We start from the raw sequence: 17911 nt of genomic DNA, 5'->3' as shown, positions 1-17911 counted from the left end.
GAGAGTGGAGGGCACAGGGGGCCGATTTGGTGGTGCAGAGAGCAAGTGGTGAGGAGAGGAGAGCTCGAGGAGACCCTTAAATAGGCGGGCGACGGTCCATCGAGGACCCGTGCGCTGGCGAGCCTGCTGCGGTTGCTACGGGTCACGGGGGCGCGCGTGGGCGTGTCTGGGGTGCTTGTGGGGTTGGTCTGGGGCGAGGGGAGAGAAGAGAGGGAAAGCAGGAGGGCCAGAGGCTCTGCGCGTGCGAGCGCGCTCACTCGGGCGCTCGGGCGGCCGGCACGTGTGCGAGCTGGGGCGAGAGGAGGGAGAAGGAGGAGGGGGCCGACCAGCTGCCGTGTTGTGGACTTCGAGGCGTCTCGTCGGGCGCGCTGGGGAGGCCTGAGGTGGCCGAAGGTGCTTGGCAGGGGGCGGCTACAGTGCGGGAGTGCACTGTAGCGTGCTCCAGAGCGCCCAAATGGCTGGCACGGCCATTTTCTATGCAATGTGGGCACGGCCAAAGGTGTGTGGTGGCTCTAGGGGGGAGTAAAGAATGGGGGAGGGGCATTGGATGCCCTGGGTGGCCACTCGGGTGAGGAGGGAGGTGAGAAAGGAGAAGAATGCTGCTATCCAGAAGGGTAAATGGGGATGTTTCACTCTTCAATCATTGAGCTGAGGCTAAGGAAGAGTTACTGGAGGTAGGAGAGGACTAGGAGGAGCTGTGGTAAAAAGTTGAGCTCAAGGAGAATAGTGTTAGTGGTCAAAATGGTGATTTTTGAAAAGTGGCAGAAGGTGTTTGATAATGGTTTGGGCAAGTACATGATTTCCAAATGCGATGAGACTCCACAGGGTGAAATGACACATATAATTAGGGCCTTCCACCAATTTGGAGCTTATTTGGGCAAAGTTGCCAATGCAAATTTTGTAAACCCTAGAAATTAGCAGAAATGAACTTGTGTAGATCTAGTTCAGAAAATCACTTCCCCTTGATGAATCACTTGGTGTGGTGGCCTCATTTGGTCATGTGAACATGCTCACAAAATTTGGGGTCAAGGAGAGAAAGTTCGTAGTACAAACTTGTTCAAATTTGATTCTGGTCAAAGAGGGTTTTGGGGCATTTTGGTGAACCAAAATAGTTTTGTTTGGGCTAAAACTTTGCAATATCATCCTATTATGCATATGTGACTTGGTAGAATTTTCCTGGATTTATTGGAAAATATTTCTTGTAGAAATATTTCAAATCCTTGAAATGGGCAAAAATGGTTTCGGGAGGTTTTGTCCAATATTTTGAACATGACCATGTGTTGAAACTCTTATATATGGAAAATACATGTCCACTGAGTTTCCCTGATTTTTGTCAAATATTTTTGAAATAATAAAATAATTTTTCCCTATTAAAGACCATTTTTGGCCTTAAGAAAAAGCTTTTAAATAAAATAGGAAAATAACTCTTAAAATTATATTTTTGTGCTTTATAGGAATCCTATATCTAATAGGTTTCAAATATACTCTTTGATATATTTTTCATACCACAAATCAAGTACTTGTAGTGCAAACCTCAATTCAGGGGTTTTTGGAAAATTAATTTTTAAAAATACTATTTGGCCAAATTATTTTTGTAAGAAAATACTATATTGCACTATACACATGGCATGATCATTGGGAAGAAGTTTGGGGCAAGGAGATGAAGTACAGAAGGTGGAGTTGTGTTGACTTTAAAGAGCACTTGAAAAACACAGAGAGAAAACCAACTCCAAATAAAAGCCAATTGATGCAAAAGTTTTTGTCAATCCACACTTTATCATGATTTATTAGCTTAAGTGTTGTGGCTTGAAAATCAGGGTGTGACAGCAGGTGAATACCACCTTTTGTCAGGATAGCTTGTACTAGTTGCCCCCCTTCAAACTTGGTCGTTGTGGGATCCCTTCCCGCCTAACATTTGGGAAGAGGACCAAGGCCACTATAAATAGGACCTAGCCACCACCATAGGGAAAGGAGAGAGGGACAGATCGGATCCATTCCACCCGAACGAGCTCGCCAGTTCATCTAGCTCAAGAACACCTCACCTCCCGAGGTTGTTCATCCATTGTACTAGTTCATCCTCATGCCCTTGAGGCAATCCACCCACAAACTGGAGTAGGGCATTACACTGCAAGGTGGCCCGAACCAGTATAAACCCTCGTGTCTCTTGTTCTTTGGGTCCGTCGAGCTAGGCCGTGGAATCGTTGAGCGAGCGAGCGAGGAAGAGAGTGTTTTTCGTGCGCACCCCAGAGTTCGAACCTCACAAGGGTTTGCCGGAACCCGCAATCCGACAGAAGCAATATGGAAAACTTTGCCTGATCCTCGGGACTCCTCGCCTGCGCTTGCCTCCTTGGCACCAAAGGGGAAACTGGTACACTGCGCCCGCTGGCGCCCGCCTAGCCTTGGTCGTCATGGCTCACGTCATGTGAACCTCGTGAGGTGCACCTTGCCTTGATATCTCCGCTCCTCAAGAGCCAACCAAGTGAGGCCGCCCCATGGGAGGTCTTGGTGTTGTCCACCTCGCAAGGCTTGGCCCCTCGCGAGGGTCTTGAGTCATTGCTACTGAAACTGGGCCATATCAGGCTGCTGATGGAGGCACGCCGTGGGCCGCAGGTAGGCAAGTCTGGGTGCCCCCGTTCCCAGGACGCCGACAGCAAGAAAACAAGTCTAGCACCGAAACCACTTCACAAGAGCTCAAGAAACAATATCCTGGGTATCCACCATGCTGGCAAGATGCTCAGCAAGCTTATTAGATTTCTCTTGTTTGGCGCTAAAATCCTTCAGTGCTTGCTGTTGCACCAGAAAGTATGCATCTGAATTATGCAGGGACTTCCTTAGTCCTTCGGCCTCCTATTGCAGCACATCTTATCGATGTCTTTCAACTTGAAGTCGAGACTCAAGAAGCTAAACTGATTCAGGAAACAAGTTCGAAGAGCTGGTGCCAACAGTAGCGGCCAGTAACTTGAACACTACATCAAGACAGGACTTTGGGGTTGTCTCACTATCTTCAAGATAGTTTTTATCCGCTTTCTTGGAGACCAACAGGGGTGTCTCACTATCTTGAGCCTTATCTGCATTACTTCCTTTACCATTGCATAATGGGGTACTCTTCTACAATATTGTGTCCGCATTCTAAAAGAGAAACAAGCAGACACATCACAGGTTTACCATGTTGTATATGAAACTCATTCTGGTAAACCAGTTCAGTTGTAAGGTGGACATGATAACAACATGAAACAAACATACATCTATGTAGTATAGTCACTGTATGGTCTATATCATTCTAATTTATGTTGACAAATCAAGATAGAGACTGTTCAAATCATATATGTTTAAGACAAAGTAGAATAGACAAAATATAAGTGCGGGAAACTACACAACACTAACCACACTTTTAATGTGCATGGCATGAGAACATAACTGTTTATTCAATTGAAACTGAAATCAACATAGAGCAAGTTACAACAGCAAACACATTAAAGAAACAGGTTTAAAACGTACTTGTTGCGCCATTGGAGTTTCTATTGCATCCTTCAAATTTGAAATTTGTTGGTATGAGTAAATATACAGTGATGCAAGAGCAAAGGAGTATGAACCATAGCTACGGAACCCGACCAGAGAACAATTCTTCTTCTACTTTAAGCGTTGACTCGGGGTTCGGAGTGGTGGTCCTCGTGCTTTGGCACTGCAGTTGCCTTACTAACTGCTCATGTTTTGGTGCTATATGGTGGAGACGGTGATGTGTTAACTGGAACTGGGTTACTATCTACTGGGGTTTTGGTTAGAAGGGGTGTAGCTAGTTCTTTATCCAACTGGGTAGGGGTACAATCTGCGTGAGTCTTGGTTATGTGTGGTGGGGCTCGTTCCTTGGCAAGTACAACTGTGGTTCTATCTATATCGACGGGTACCATGATCTTTTCTGAAGACCGTGTTTTTACTCCCATAGGTACTGCCATCACACCCTCCTATTCAAATGGCTAATAAACAAGAAAAGTAATTGAATGAACAGACATTGTATGATAGACAGGTGCAATGGATAGTAGGGAAGAAAACATGGCATGAAATAATTCACATTTATGTCGTCTAACCAAACAAGATAGCATGACATAATTTCACATATATGATGGCTAATTAAACAGGATAGCATGACACAATTTCACATATATGATGGCTAACTAAACAGGATAGAATTACATACTTCAAAATATGATGACTATGTAAACTGTATAACATGATATAACTATACGATGTGTCTATTAAAGTGGTTGGCATGCCATAATTCACATACATGTCATCGATGGAAACATGATGGCATGATATAATTCATGGATAGAATGACATAATTCAAAATCTGATGACTATGTAAACATGATGAGATCATATACCTATATTATTTCTTTAGAAAATGGGTTGGCATGCCATAATTCATATACATACTATTTATGTAAACATCATGGCATGCTATAATTCAAATATATGATTTATATACTAAGCAAGTGAGCAGAGGGAAATCACATATATGATGTGTCAACTAAGCAGATGGCATTCAATGTGTATATGATGTAAAAACTAAGCATTGCAATACAACATATGCATGATATGAGTAACATAACCCTGCCAAGTTTGAGCATACACCTCAGGGGGGAAATAGGACTGGTCATCTATCTCTGAATCCTCCTCTGAGGAGCTATCTGTAACCAGCAAGATATCTGCTTCAGCAGGTAGCATTGTCTGCTATGAATACCTTATTTTCACTCTAGATGTTTCCATCACCAATTCAAATGGCTGATGCACAAGAAGAGTAGTTGAGTATACAAACATTGTCGACAAATGGAACACATAATACAAAAAAAGGTCGGCATGATATAATTCACAGATATGACGCTTGGCTAAACAGCATGGCATTGCGTAATTCACATATATAATGCCTTGCAACATGATAACATTGCATAATTCACATATATAATGTCTTGCAACAAGATGTCATTGCGTAATTCACATATATGGTAATTAGACACTAAACAGGTGGCATTCACACAAAGAATGTCTGAACTAAGCAAATGACACGCCAATTCAAGACACCATATGCATGATATGAGCAATATAACCCTGCCAAGTTAGAGCATGCACCTCGGGGGGGGGGGGATAGGACTGGCCATCTTTCTCTGAATCCTCGTCTGAGGAGATACCCGTAACCAGCAAGACACGCGCTTCATCAGATAGCATTGTCTGCTCTGAAGACCTTGTTTTGACTCCAGATTTTTCCATGAACGTGTCGAATGGCCGATGCACATGAAGACTAATTGAATGTACTAACATTGTTGAAAAATTTAATATGTAATAGAAAAGGATGGCATGATATAATTCACATATAATATGACTGGCTAATGTGGATGGCATTGCAAAATTCACATATATGATGCCTGGCTAAACATGATGGCATTGCATGATTCACATATAGGATATAGAAACTAAACAGATGGCATTCACATATTTCATGTCTAAACTAAGAAGATGACATATTTTATGTATAAAGTAAGCAAGGAACCATATGAATGATATGACCAACATCAGCATGCCAAGTTAGAGCAAAAGACCTTAGGGGGTAAATAGGAGTGGTCTGCTCCGTCTGAATCCCCCTCTGAACAATTATCTTCCCCTTGATTACAGTATGGAATGGGGGGCTGCTTTTGCGCCCACCATGGAGCGACATCTGCATGAAATTTTATTGCCATGCTAGGCTCGTCTCTTTTGCTCTACATGTTAAGTACCATTGTGTACAATAACTGACATGCATAGGTATAAAATATAGTGAGATTATGTAAGCAGTGCATGCACAAATCTAGAGTAATGGTAGCAAACTGCGGATAGACCCAAAACCAATGATATCAGGCATATAGTAGCTGCAGTTAAAAAATACAGACAATGGCTCATTTAGTGTTTGCTTCCACCCAACATGAAACTCATAGTAGACATATATCATTGATTGCTGCCCCAACATGTCCCCCACAACCATTTAAAAACTCAAGTTTGAGCATTAGTTTGGACTTGACTCGGAGTCTAATAGGTGAACAGGATGATAAAGTAGCATGTCATCATATTAAGCGATGCATAACATAGGCAGACACGAAATAGTGCGACCTCTCTTGCGGACCCGTGTAGTCCTCAGGGTCATCTACTTAGTTGGTGATGGTAATGTAGTTGTCGTGGCTGCTGGCGGCGGGGAAGAAGATCTGAGGCAGTGAAGCACAGTCTGGAGGTCGGATCCCTACTGTGGTGAACCCTTCCTTCATTGGAGCAGCTGAGCTTGGGTGGACCACAACTCAGCAGGAGCGGGATAAACCACACAAGGTTTTCTTTGACACATATATGTAACAGAAGTAATTCTATAAGGGCTTGTTTGAATTGGACGATTATAACAACGGAGAGATAGGAAATAAACAAGAATAGTATAGGAATGCATGTGCAAAACAGAGAATTTAAAAACACATATTTTCTGCCAATATGGGTGTTTGGTTCACAAGAATTGGAAGATCACAGGAATGCAAAGAAGCATGGTGAAATTAAGTCAAACCACAAGAAAATGAACAGTTATAATGCTATTATGCTACTATCTCTTAGTCTTGTGCTTCATGAATAGGAATTTGAAAAGGACGCCAAGTGGATATTAAAATTCCTACGATTTTTCTTTCAAGGAGACTCTAAAGGAACAAATCCTACAATTTTCCTTTGCTCCATTCCTTTGAACCAAACACATGAATAGTAGTACCATAGGAAACTTTCCAATTACTATGTTTTTCCTTCACTTTTCCTTTCAAGCATTGGCAATTCTAGTAGGCAGGCTTGAACAGGGAAAATCCTACACTCCAAAAATGTTTTTGTGCACTTCTCCTACTTTGGACCCAGGCCACTACCCTACTAGCTCAACTCCCAGGCCCATCTACAAATGCACAACTCAAACACGCTGATATGTCCATTTTGCATCATGCTTTTATATTGATATTTATTGCATTATGGGTTGTTACTACACATTATATCACAATACTTATGCCTTTTCTCTCTTATTTTATAAGGTTTACATGAAGAGGGAGAATGCCGGCAGCCGGAATTCTGGACTGGAAAAGGAGCAAATATTAGAGACCTATTCCGCACAACTCCAAAAGTCCTGAAACTTCACGGAGAATATTTTTGGAATATATAAAAAATATTGGGCGAAGAAAGCACCAGAGGGGGGCCACCTGCCATCCACAAGGGTGGAGGGCGTGCCCTACCCCCCTAGGGGGCGCCCGCCGATGTTGTGGGCCACCAGGCAGTCCCCCGGTGCCCATGTTCTACTATATGGTGTGTTTTGACCTGGAAAAAATTAGAAGGAAGCTTTCGGGACGAAGCGCCGCCGTCTCGAGGCAGAACTTGGGCAGAACCAGTCTAGGGCTCCGGCGGAGCTGTTCTGCCAGGGAAACTTCCCTCCCAGAGGGGGAAATCATCGCCATCGTCATCACCAATGATCCTATCATCGAGAGGGAGTCAATCTCCATCAACATATTCACCAACACCATCTCCTCTCAAACCCTAGTTCATCTCTTGTATCCGATCTTTGTCTCAAAACCTCATATTGGTACCTATGCGTTGCTAGTAGTGTTGATTACTCCTTGTAGTTGATGCTAGTTGGTTTATTCGGTCGAAGATCACATGTTCAGATCCTTAATGATAATTAATACTCCTCTGATCATGAACATGAATATGCTTTGTGAGTAGTTATGTTTATTCCTGAGGACATGGGAGAAGTCTTGTTATAAGTAATCATGTGAATTTGGTATTCGTTCAATATTTTGATGAGAGGTATGTTGTCTTTCCTCTAGTGGCATTATGTGAACGTCGACTACATGACACTTCACCATTATTTGGGCCTAGGGGAAGGCATTGGGAAGTAATAAGTAGATGATGGGTTGCTAGAGTGATAGAATCTTAAACCCTAGTTTATGCATTGCTTTGTAAGGGGCTGATTTGGATTCATATGTTTCATGCTATGGTTAGATTTATCTTAATTCTTCTTTCATAGTTGCGGATGCTTGAGAGAGGGGTTAATCATAAGTGGGAGGCTTTTCCAAGGAAGGGCAGCACCCAAGCACCAGTCCACCCACATTTCAAATTATCAAAGTAACGAACGCGAATCATATGAGCATAATGAAAACTAACTTGACAACAATTCCCATGTGTCCTCGGGAGCGCTTTGCTTTATATAAGAGTTCGTCCAGGCTTGTACTTTGCTACAAAAAGGACTGATCCACCTTTCTACACCTTTTTTACTTTTGTTACTTGTTACTCATTACGAATTATCTCATCATACAACTATCTGTTACCGATAATTTCAGTGCTTGCAGAGAATACCTTGCTGAAAACAGCTTGTCATTTCCTTCTGCTCCTCGTTGGGTTCGACACTCTTACTTATCCAAAGGAATATGATAGATCACCTATACTTGTGGTCATCAAGACTCTTTTCTGGCGCCGTTGTCGGGGAGTGAAGCGCCTTTGGTAAGTGGAATTTGGTAAGGAAGCATTTATATAGTGTGCTGAAATATACTGTCACTTGTTACTATGGAAAATAATCCTTTGAAGGGCTTGTTCGGGGTATCTTCACCTTGACCGGAAGAGCAAAGAGTTGCTCCTCAACCTACTGCACCTACTGAAAATATTTATTATGAAATTCCTTCGGGTATGATAGAGAAACTACTAGCTAATCCTTATGAAGGAGATGGAACATTACATCCTGATATGCACCTAATCTATGTGTATGAAGTTTGTGGATTATTTAAGCTTGCAGGTATGCCCAAGGATGTTGTCGAGAAGAAGGTATTCCCTTTATCTTTGAAGGGAAAGGCAGTGACATGGTTTAGGCTATGTGATGATATTGGATCATGGAACTACAACTGATTGAAATTGGAATTTCATCAGAAGTTTTATCCTATGCATCTGGTTCATCGTGATCGGAATTAAATATATAATTTTTGGCCTCGTGAAGGAGAAAGTATTGATCAATCTTGGGGGAGGCTTAAGTCAATGTTATATTCATGCCCCAATCATGGGCTCTCAAGAGAAATTTTTATTCAGAATTTTTATGCTCGGCTTTCTCATAATGATCGATCCATGCTCGATACTTCTTGTACTGGTTCTTTTATGAAGAAGACTATTGAATTGAAATGGGATTTATTGGATAGAATTAAACACAACTCTGAAGATTTGGAACTTGACAAAGGTAATGAGTCAGGTATAAACCTTAAGTTTGATTGTGTTAAATCTTTTATGGATATCGATGCTTTTCGTGATTTTAGCACTAAATATGGACTTGAGTCTGAGATAGTAGCTTCTTTCTGTGAATATTTTTCTACTCATGTTGATCTCCCTAAGGAGAAGTGGTTTAAATATCATCCTCCCATTGAAGTGAAACAAGTAGAACCTATTCAAGTTGAAGAAGAAACTATTACTTATAATGTTGATCCTATTGTTCCTACTGCTTAAATTGAGAAACCACCTTTCCCTATTAGAATAAAGGATCATGCTAAAGCTTCAACTATGGTTTGTAAGAGTTATACAAAAACACCTACACCCCCTGAACAAATTAAAGGTGAACCTAGTATTTCTATGGTTAAAGATCTCTTAGTCAATAATATTGATGGGCATGTTATCTATTTCTGTGATGAAGCTGCAAGAATTGCTAAACCTGATATTAAAGATAAACATAGACATGTTGTTTGCTTGCCTGTTGGTTTTGTTAAAATGGGAGATCATTGTTATCATGGATTATGTGATGTGGGTGCTAGTGTGAGTGCAATTCCTTATACTTTATACTAAGAAATTATGAATGATATTGCACCTGCTGAGATAGAAGATATGGAAGTTACTATTAAGCTTGCTAATAGAGATACTATATCACCAATTGGGATTTTTAGAGATATTGAAGTCTTGTGTGGGAAAATTAAATACCCTACTGATTTTCATGTTCTTGGTTCCCCACAAGATGATTTTTGTCCCATTATATTTGGTAGACATTTCTTGAATACTATTAATGCTCAGATAAACTTCAAGAAAGATATTGTTACTGTTGGTTTAGGGGATATGTCTCATGATTTTAATTTCTCTAAATTTTGTAGACAACCCCATGATAAAGAATTGCCTAGTAAGGATGAAATTATTGGTCTTGCTTCTATTGACGTGCCTCCTATTGATCCTTTAGAAAAATATTTGCTAGATCACAAAAATGATATGTTTATGAATGAAAGAAGGGAAATATATGAAATATTCTTTAATCAAGGGCCTATTTTGAAACACAATTTGCCTGTTGAAATCCTTGGGGATGCTCCTCCACCCAAGGGTGATCCCGTGTTTGATCTTAAACAATTACCTGATACTTTGAAATATGCTTATCTTGATGAAAAGAAGATATATCCTGTTATTATTAGTGCTAACCTTTCAGAGCATGAAGAAAAGAAATTATTGAAAACTCTGAAGAAGCATCATGCTGCCATTGGATATACTCTTGATGATCTGAAGGGCATTAGTCCCACTCTATGTCAGCACAAAATTAATTTGGAGCATGATGCTGGACCAGTTGTTGATCACCAACGGCGGTTAAATCCTAAGATGAAGGAAGTGGTAAGAAATGCAATACTAAAGTTTCTGGAGGCAGGTATAATTTATCCTATTGCTGATAGTAGATGGGCAAGTCCTGTTCATTGTGTCCCTAAGAAGGGACGGATTACTGTTGTTCCTAATGATAAGAATGAATTGATTCCACAAATAATTATTACAGGTTATAGAATGCTAATTGATTTTCGCAAATTGAATAAAGCTACTAGAAAAGATCATTACCCTCTACCTTTTATTGATCAAATGCTAGAAATACTATCCAAACACACACATTTTTTCTTTCTAGATGGTTATTCTGGGTTTTCTCAAATACCCGTGTCAAAAGATGACCAGGAAAATACCACTTTTATTTGCCCTTTCGGTACCTTCGCTTATAGACACATGCCTTTTGGTTTGTGAAATGCACCTGCTACCTTTCAAAGATGTATGACTGCTATATTCTCTGATTTTTGTGAAAATATTGTTGAGGTTTTCATGGATGATTTCGTCATTTACGAAACTTCTTCTGATGATTGCTTAAGCAACCTTGATCGTGTTTTGCAGAGATGTGAAGAAACTAATCTTGTCTTGAATTGGGAGAAATGCCACTTTATGGTTAATGAAGGTATTGTCTTGGGGCAGAAAAATTCTGAAAGAGGTATTGAAGTTGATAAAGCTAAAGTAGATGCTGTTGAAAAGGTGCCATGTCCTAAAGATATCAAAGGTATAAGAAGTTTCCTTGGTCATGCTAGTTTCTATGGGAGGTTTATTAAAGACTTCTCTAAATTTTCTAGGCCTCTCACAAATCTCTTGCAAAAAGATGTTCCTTTAGTTTTTTGAAGATTATTGTGTAGAAGCATTTGAAATACTTAAGAAAGCCTTGATTTCTGCACCTATTGTTCAACCGCCCAATTCGAATTTACCCTTTGAAATTATGTGCGATGCTAGTGATTATGCTGTTGGTGCTGTTCTAGGGCAAAGAGTTGATAAGAAATTTATGCTAGCAAAACTCTAGATAGCGCCCAGAGAAATTATGCTACTACTGAAAAAGAATTTTTAACAGTTGTTTTTTGCTTGTGATAAGTTCAGATCTTATATTGTTGATTCCAAAGTGATTGTTCACATTGATCATGCTGCTATTAAATATCTTATGGAAAACCTAGACTTATTAGATGGGTTCTCTTGTTACAAGAATTTGATTTGCATATTATTGATAGAAAGGGAGATCAGAACCCCGTTGCTGACAACTTGTGTAGGTTAGAAAATGTTCTTGATGACCCACTGCCTATTGATAATAGCTTTCCTAATGAACAGTTAGCTGGCATGAATGCTTCTTGTAATACTCGATGGTATGCTAATTATGCTAATTACATTGTTGCTAAATTTATACCACCTTGTTTCACATACTCGCAAAATAAAAAGTTTTCTATGATTTAAGACATTACTTTTGGGATGACCCACACCTTTATAAATAAGGAGTAGATGGTGTTATTAGACGTTTTGTACCTGAGCATGAACTGGGACAAATCCTACGCAAGTGCCACCCAAAGTTTTACGGGGGACACCACACTGGAGATAGAACTGCACACAAAGTATTCCAATCTGGTTTTTATTGGCCTACTCTCTTCAAGGATGCTCGTAAGTTTGTCTTGTCTTGTGATGAATGCTAGAGAATTGGCAATATTAGTAGATGTCACGAAATTCCTATGAATTATTCACTTGTTATTGAACCATTTGATGTTTGGGTCTTTGATTATATGGGACCTTTCCTTCCTCTAATGGGTATACACATATTTTAGTTGCTGTTGATTACGTTACTAAATGGGTAGAAGCTATTCCAACTAGTAGTGATGATCATAACTTCTTTTAAGATGCTTAAAGAAGTTATTTTTCCGAGATTTGGAGTCCCTAGATATTTAATGACCGATGGTGGCTCACATTTTATTCATGTTGCTTTCCATAAAATGCTTGCTAAATATGATGTTAACCATAGAATTGCATCTCCATATCATCCTCAGTCTAGTGGTCAAGTAGAATTGAGCAATAGAGAGATTAAATTGATTTTCCAAAAGACTGCCAATAGATCTAGGAAGAATTGGTCTAAGAAACTTGATGATGCATTATGGGCTTATAAGAACCCTATGGGTATGTCTCCATATAAAATGGTTTATGGAAAGGCTTATCACTTACCTCTTGAATTAGAACACAAGGCATATTGGGCTATTAAAGAGCTTAATTATGATTTCAAGCTTGCTGGTGAGAAGAGGTTATTTGACATTAGCTCGCTTGATGAATGGGGAACCCAAGCCTATGAGAATGCCAATTTGTTTAAAGAAAAGGTTAAAAGATGGCATGATAAAAGGATACAAAAGCATGAGTTTAATGTAGGTGATCATGTTTTGTTATACAACTCTCGTTTAAGATTTTTTGTAGGAAAACTTCTCACTAAATGGGAGGGTCCTTATATTATCGAGGAGGTCTATCGTTCCAATGCCATCAAAATCAACAACGCCAAAGGCACAAATCTGAACTTGGTAAACAGTCAAAGAATCAAACATTATATCTCAGGTACTCCAATAAATGTCGAGACCAATATTATTGACACCGTAACACCGGGGGAGTACATAAGGGACACTTTCCAGAACATTTTAGACTCCAAAAAGGAATAGGTATGTGGTACGGTAAGTAAACCGACTCCAAAACTGTTCTAATGGCAATTTTTCTCTGTTTTGGAATATGTGAAAAATTAGGAAAATTAAAAGTAGTCCACGGAAGATCAAGTTCCGGTGCAGAAGAAGAAGACATCCTTCAACTTGTGATTTTGCTATTTTGCTATTTTGCTAGGATCTTGAGGGAATTAAATAATAGAAAGAACAAAAAGAAATAAAAAGATCATATATTGATCTTATGGAGAGTAATGACTTCACATATAAAGAGTATGATGAATAAAAGTTGTTGAGAGTTGACAAATATAGTTTTGGTCATTGTTGCAATTAATAGGAAGAAATAAAGAAAGAGAGGCTTCACATATAAATGTACTATCTTGGACATCTTGTTAATTGTGAGCACTCATTAAAATATGACATGCTAAAAAGTTGATGTTGGACAAGGAATACAACATAATGGGTTATGTTTTATTATATCCGAATAGAAGTTATATTGTCATGGATCATCCAGCATGTTGAGCTTGTGTTTCCCTCTCATGCTAGCCACATTCTTTGCACCAAGTAGAGATACTACTTGTGGTTCCAAACATCCCTTAAACCAGTTTTTCCATGAGAGTCCTAAAGGAAATATGCCCTAGAGGCAATAATAAAGTTGTTATTTATATTTCCTTATATCATGATAAATGTTTATTATTCATGCTAGAATTTTATTAACCGGAAACTTGATACATGTGTGGATACATAGACAAAACACAGTGTCCCTAGTAAGCCTCTACTAGACTAGCACATTAATCAAAGATGGTTAAGTTTCCTGATCATAGACTTGTGTTGTCATTTGATGAACGAGATCACATCATTAGGAGAATGATGTGATGGACAAGACCCATCCGTTAGCTTAGCATGTTGATCGTTCAGTTTTATTGCTATTGCTTTCTTCATGTCAAATACATATTCCTTCGACTATGAGATTAAGCAACCTCCCGGATATCGAAGGAATACTTTGTGTGCTATCAAATGTCACAATGTAACTGGATGATTATAAAGATGCTCTACAGATATCTCCAAAGGTGTTTGTTGGGTTCGCATAGATCGAGATTAGGATTTGTCACTCCAAGTATCGGAGAGGTATCTCTGGGATCTCTCGGTAATACACATCAGGATAAGCCTTGCAAGCAATGTGACTAATGAGTTAGTTATAGGATGATGTATTACGGAACGAGTAAAGAGACTTGCCGGTAATGAGATTGAACTAGGTATGAAGATACCGACAATTGAATCTCGGGCAAAGTAACATACCGATGAAAAGGGAATAATGTATGTTGTCATTATGGTAAGACCGATAAAGATCTTCGTAGAATATGTTGGAACCAATATGAGCATCCAGGCTCGGCTGTTGTTATTGACTGGAGAGGTGTCTCGGGCATGTCTACATAGTTCTCGAACCCATAGGGTCCGCACACATAATGTTCGATGATGATTTTGTATTATATGAGTTATGTGATTTCGTGACCGAATGTTGTTCGGAGTCCCAGATGAGAGATCACGGACATGACGAGGAGTCTTGAAATGGTTGAGAGGTAAAGATTGATATATAGGATGATCGTATTCGGACACCGGATGTGTTCCGGGGGTACCGGGTGCATATCGGGTCACTAGAAGGGGTTCCGGGCATCCCGCCAGCAACTACATGGGCCTTAATGGGCCAAGAAGGGGACAAACCAGCCCCTAAGGGGCTGGTGCGCCCCATGTAGGCAAAAATAAGGTGAAGGAAAGAGGATAAGGGAGAAAGGAAGGGGAGGGATTCGGCCTCCCCCTTCATTCCCTCCTCCCTCCTCCTTCCTCCCCCCTCCGGATGGATATGGAAGGGGCAAGGCCGAATTGGGACGTGCCCAAGTAGGATTCCTCCTACTTGGGGCGCCCCTTTGGCTGCCTCTACTCCTCTCCAACCTATATATATATGACGGGGGGTGGGGCACCACTAGAACAGACAACAACGATTGTTAGCCGTGTGCGGAGCCCCCCTCCACAGTTTATGCCTCCGGTCATATTGTCGTAGTGCTTAGGCGAAGCCCTACGTGGATCACTTCACCATCACCATCACCACGTCTTCATGTTGATGAAAATCTCCCTCCACACTTTGCTAGGTCAAGAGTTCGAGGGACATCATCGAGCTGAATGTTTGCAGAACTCAGAGGTGTCGTACGTTCGGTGCTTGATCGGTCGGAATGAGAAGAGGTTTGACTACATCAACTGCGTTGTCAAACGCTTCCACTTTCGGTCTACGAGGGTATGTGGACACACTCTCCCCCTCTCATTGCTATGCATCTCCTAGATAGATCTTGCATGAGCATAGGAATTTTTTGAAATTGCATGCTATGTTCCCCAACAGTGGCATCTGAGCCAGGTCTATGCGTAGATGATATGCACGAGTAGAACACAAAGGGTTGTGGGAGGTGATCGTCATGATGCTTACCACCAATGCCTTATTTTGATTTGGCGGTATTTTTGGATGAAGTGGCCTGGACCAACCTTACATGAACACGTTCATGAGACTGGTTCGACCGACAGGCTTGCTACTAGTTTTGCATAAAGGTGGCTGGCGGGTGTCTCTTTCTCCAACTTTAGTTGAATCAAATTTGACTACGGCCAGACCTTGTTGAAGGTTAAAACAACAAACTTGATAAATCACCGTTGTAGTTTTGATGCGTAGGTAAGAACTATTCTTGCTAGAAGCCCGTTGTAGCCACGTAAAACTTGCAACAACAAAGTAGAGGATGTCTAACTTGTTTTTGCACGGCATGTTGTGACGTGATATGGTCAAGACATGATGTGATATACGTAATTGTATGAGATGATCATGTTTTGTAGAAGTTATCGGCAACTACCAGGAGCCTTATAGTTATCACTTTATTGTATGAAGTGCAAACGCCATGTAATTGCTTTACTTTATCACTATGCGTTAGCGATAATTGTAGAAGCAATAGTTGGCGAGATGACCACGACACTACGATGGAGATCAAGGTGTCAAGCCGGTGACGACGGAGATCATGACGGTGGTTTGGAGATGCAGATCAAAGGCACAAGATGATGATGGCCATATCTGTCGGCGTTCTGGGACCGAGGGTGCGCAGACTTGCCTGCCTGCGGCCCGTGGCGTGGCTTCATCAGCGGCCTGGTATGACCCAGTTCCAGCAACAACGACTCAAGACCCTCGCAAGGCATACGGCACCAAGACCTCCCTGGGGGCGTCCTCACTATGCTGGCTCCCGAGGAGCGAAGATATCAAGGTAAGGTGCACCTCGCAAGGATCACATGACACGAGCCATGACGACCAAGGCCAGCCATGCGCCAATGGGCGCAGTGTACCGGTTTCCTCTTTGGTGCTTAGGGGGAAAGCGCAGGCACGGAGTCCCGAGGAATCAAGCAAAGGTTTCCATATTGGTGGAACAAGACCAAGACTGCCAGGACGGAGGTCATCATGGAGCCCACGACAGCGTCACCACCAGAGCCTTTGCAGGCGAAGACTACTTTTGTCAGGATAACTTGTACTAGTTGTCTCCCTTCGAATTTGGCCGTTGTGGGATCCCTTCCTACCTAACATTTGGGAAGAGGACTTATCCACCACCATAGAGAGGCATCTAGGATCAGATCCATTCCACCCTGACCAGCTCACCAGCTCATTGAGCCCAAGAACACCTCACCTCCTGAGGGTGTTCATCTACTGTACTAGTTCATCCTCAGCCCCTCGAGGCAATCCACCACAAAGCTGGAGTAGGGTATTACACCACAAGGTGGCCCAAACCAGGATAAATCTCTGTGTCCCTCGTTCTTTGATTTTGTCGAGCTAGGTCGTGTGATCGTTAGCGAGCGAGTTGGGGAGAGAGTGTTCTTCATGCACACCCCAATGTTCAAATCTCTCAAGGGGTCTACGGAGCCCTGAATCCAACATTTGGCGCACCAGGTAGGGGTGTGCTGAAACCTCTCTTCCATCGATCGACACACTGCTGCTCCACCATCTCCGCGGCTGACGCTCGTCGGGCTCAAGCTAAGCGCCGTGCCGCTCTCAACGCTCACGTCGCCCAGACGGCGCCCGTCGGCTGGCCTCCCCGTCGCTTTCCATCACCCGCTGCCAACACCGCCACCGGCTTGGTGGGGAAAAAGCAACAAGCGTCATTGCTGCACCCCTCCGTGAAGAGGGACGGAAGCACTGCCACCCAGTCACTGGCTCCGGCCGGCTCGTCGTCACTCGCTTGCTGCGGGCCCGCGGATGCGCAGGCTGCGACACTCATGGCGCGCGAGCTCCTGCATTACCGCCCCATTGACGACCTCTACGAAGACTGGTTGGACCGCATCGCCGATCTCGCCAGCACCGCCGGGGGCTCTCCTGCACCGTCTCTCTCGCTGCCTCGTCCACCCCCTGTTGCGGGCGACATAGCCCATGGAGTGCCTCGATCACCTCTCCGTCAAGACGTCACCCTCAGACCAAGATGCGTGGCCCCTTGACGCGACCTGCCATGCCATGTGCCTCCGCGTGAGGAAGAAAGTTGCCATGAAGTCCAACGGCCGCAAGAAGGCGCTCCAACACTCCCTCCACTACCACGTCAAGACCACGAACCGCCTGCAGC

The sequence above is a fragment of the Triticum urartu genome, chromosome 2A (assembly GCF_056163025.1).
Source record: "Triticum urartu cultivar PI428250 chromosome 2A, HENAU_Tu73, whole genome shotgun sequence".
NCBI lineage: Eukaryota > Viridiplantae > Streptophyta > Magnoliopsida > Poales > Poaceae > Triticum > Triticum urartu.
Note: the sequence above shows the minus strand (reverse complement) of the source record.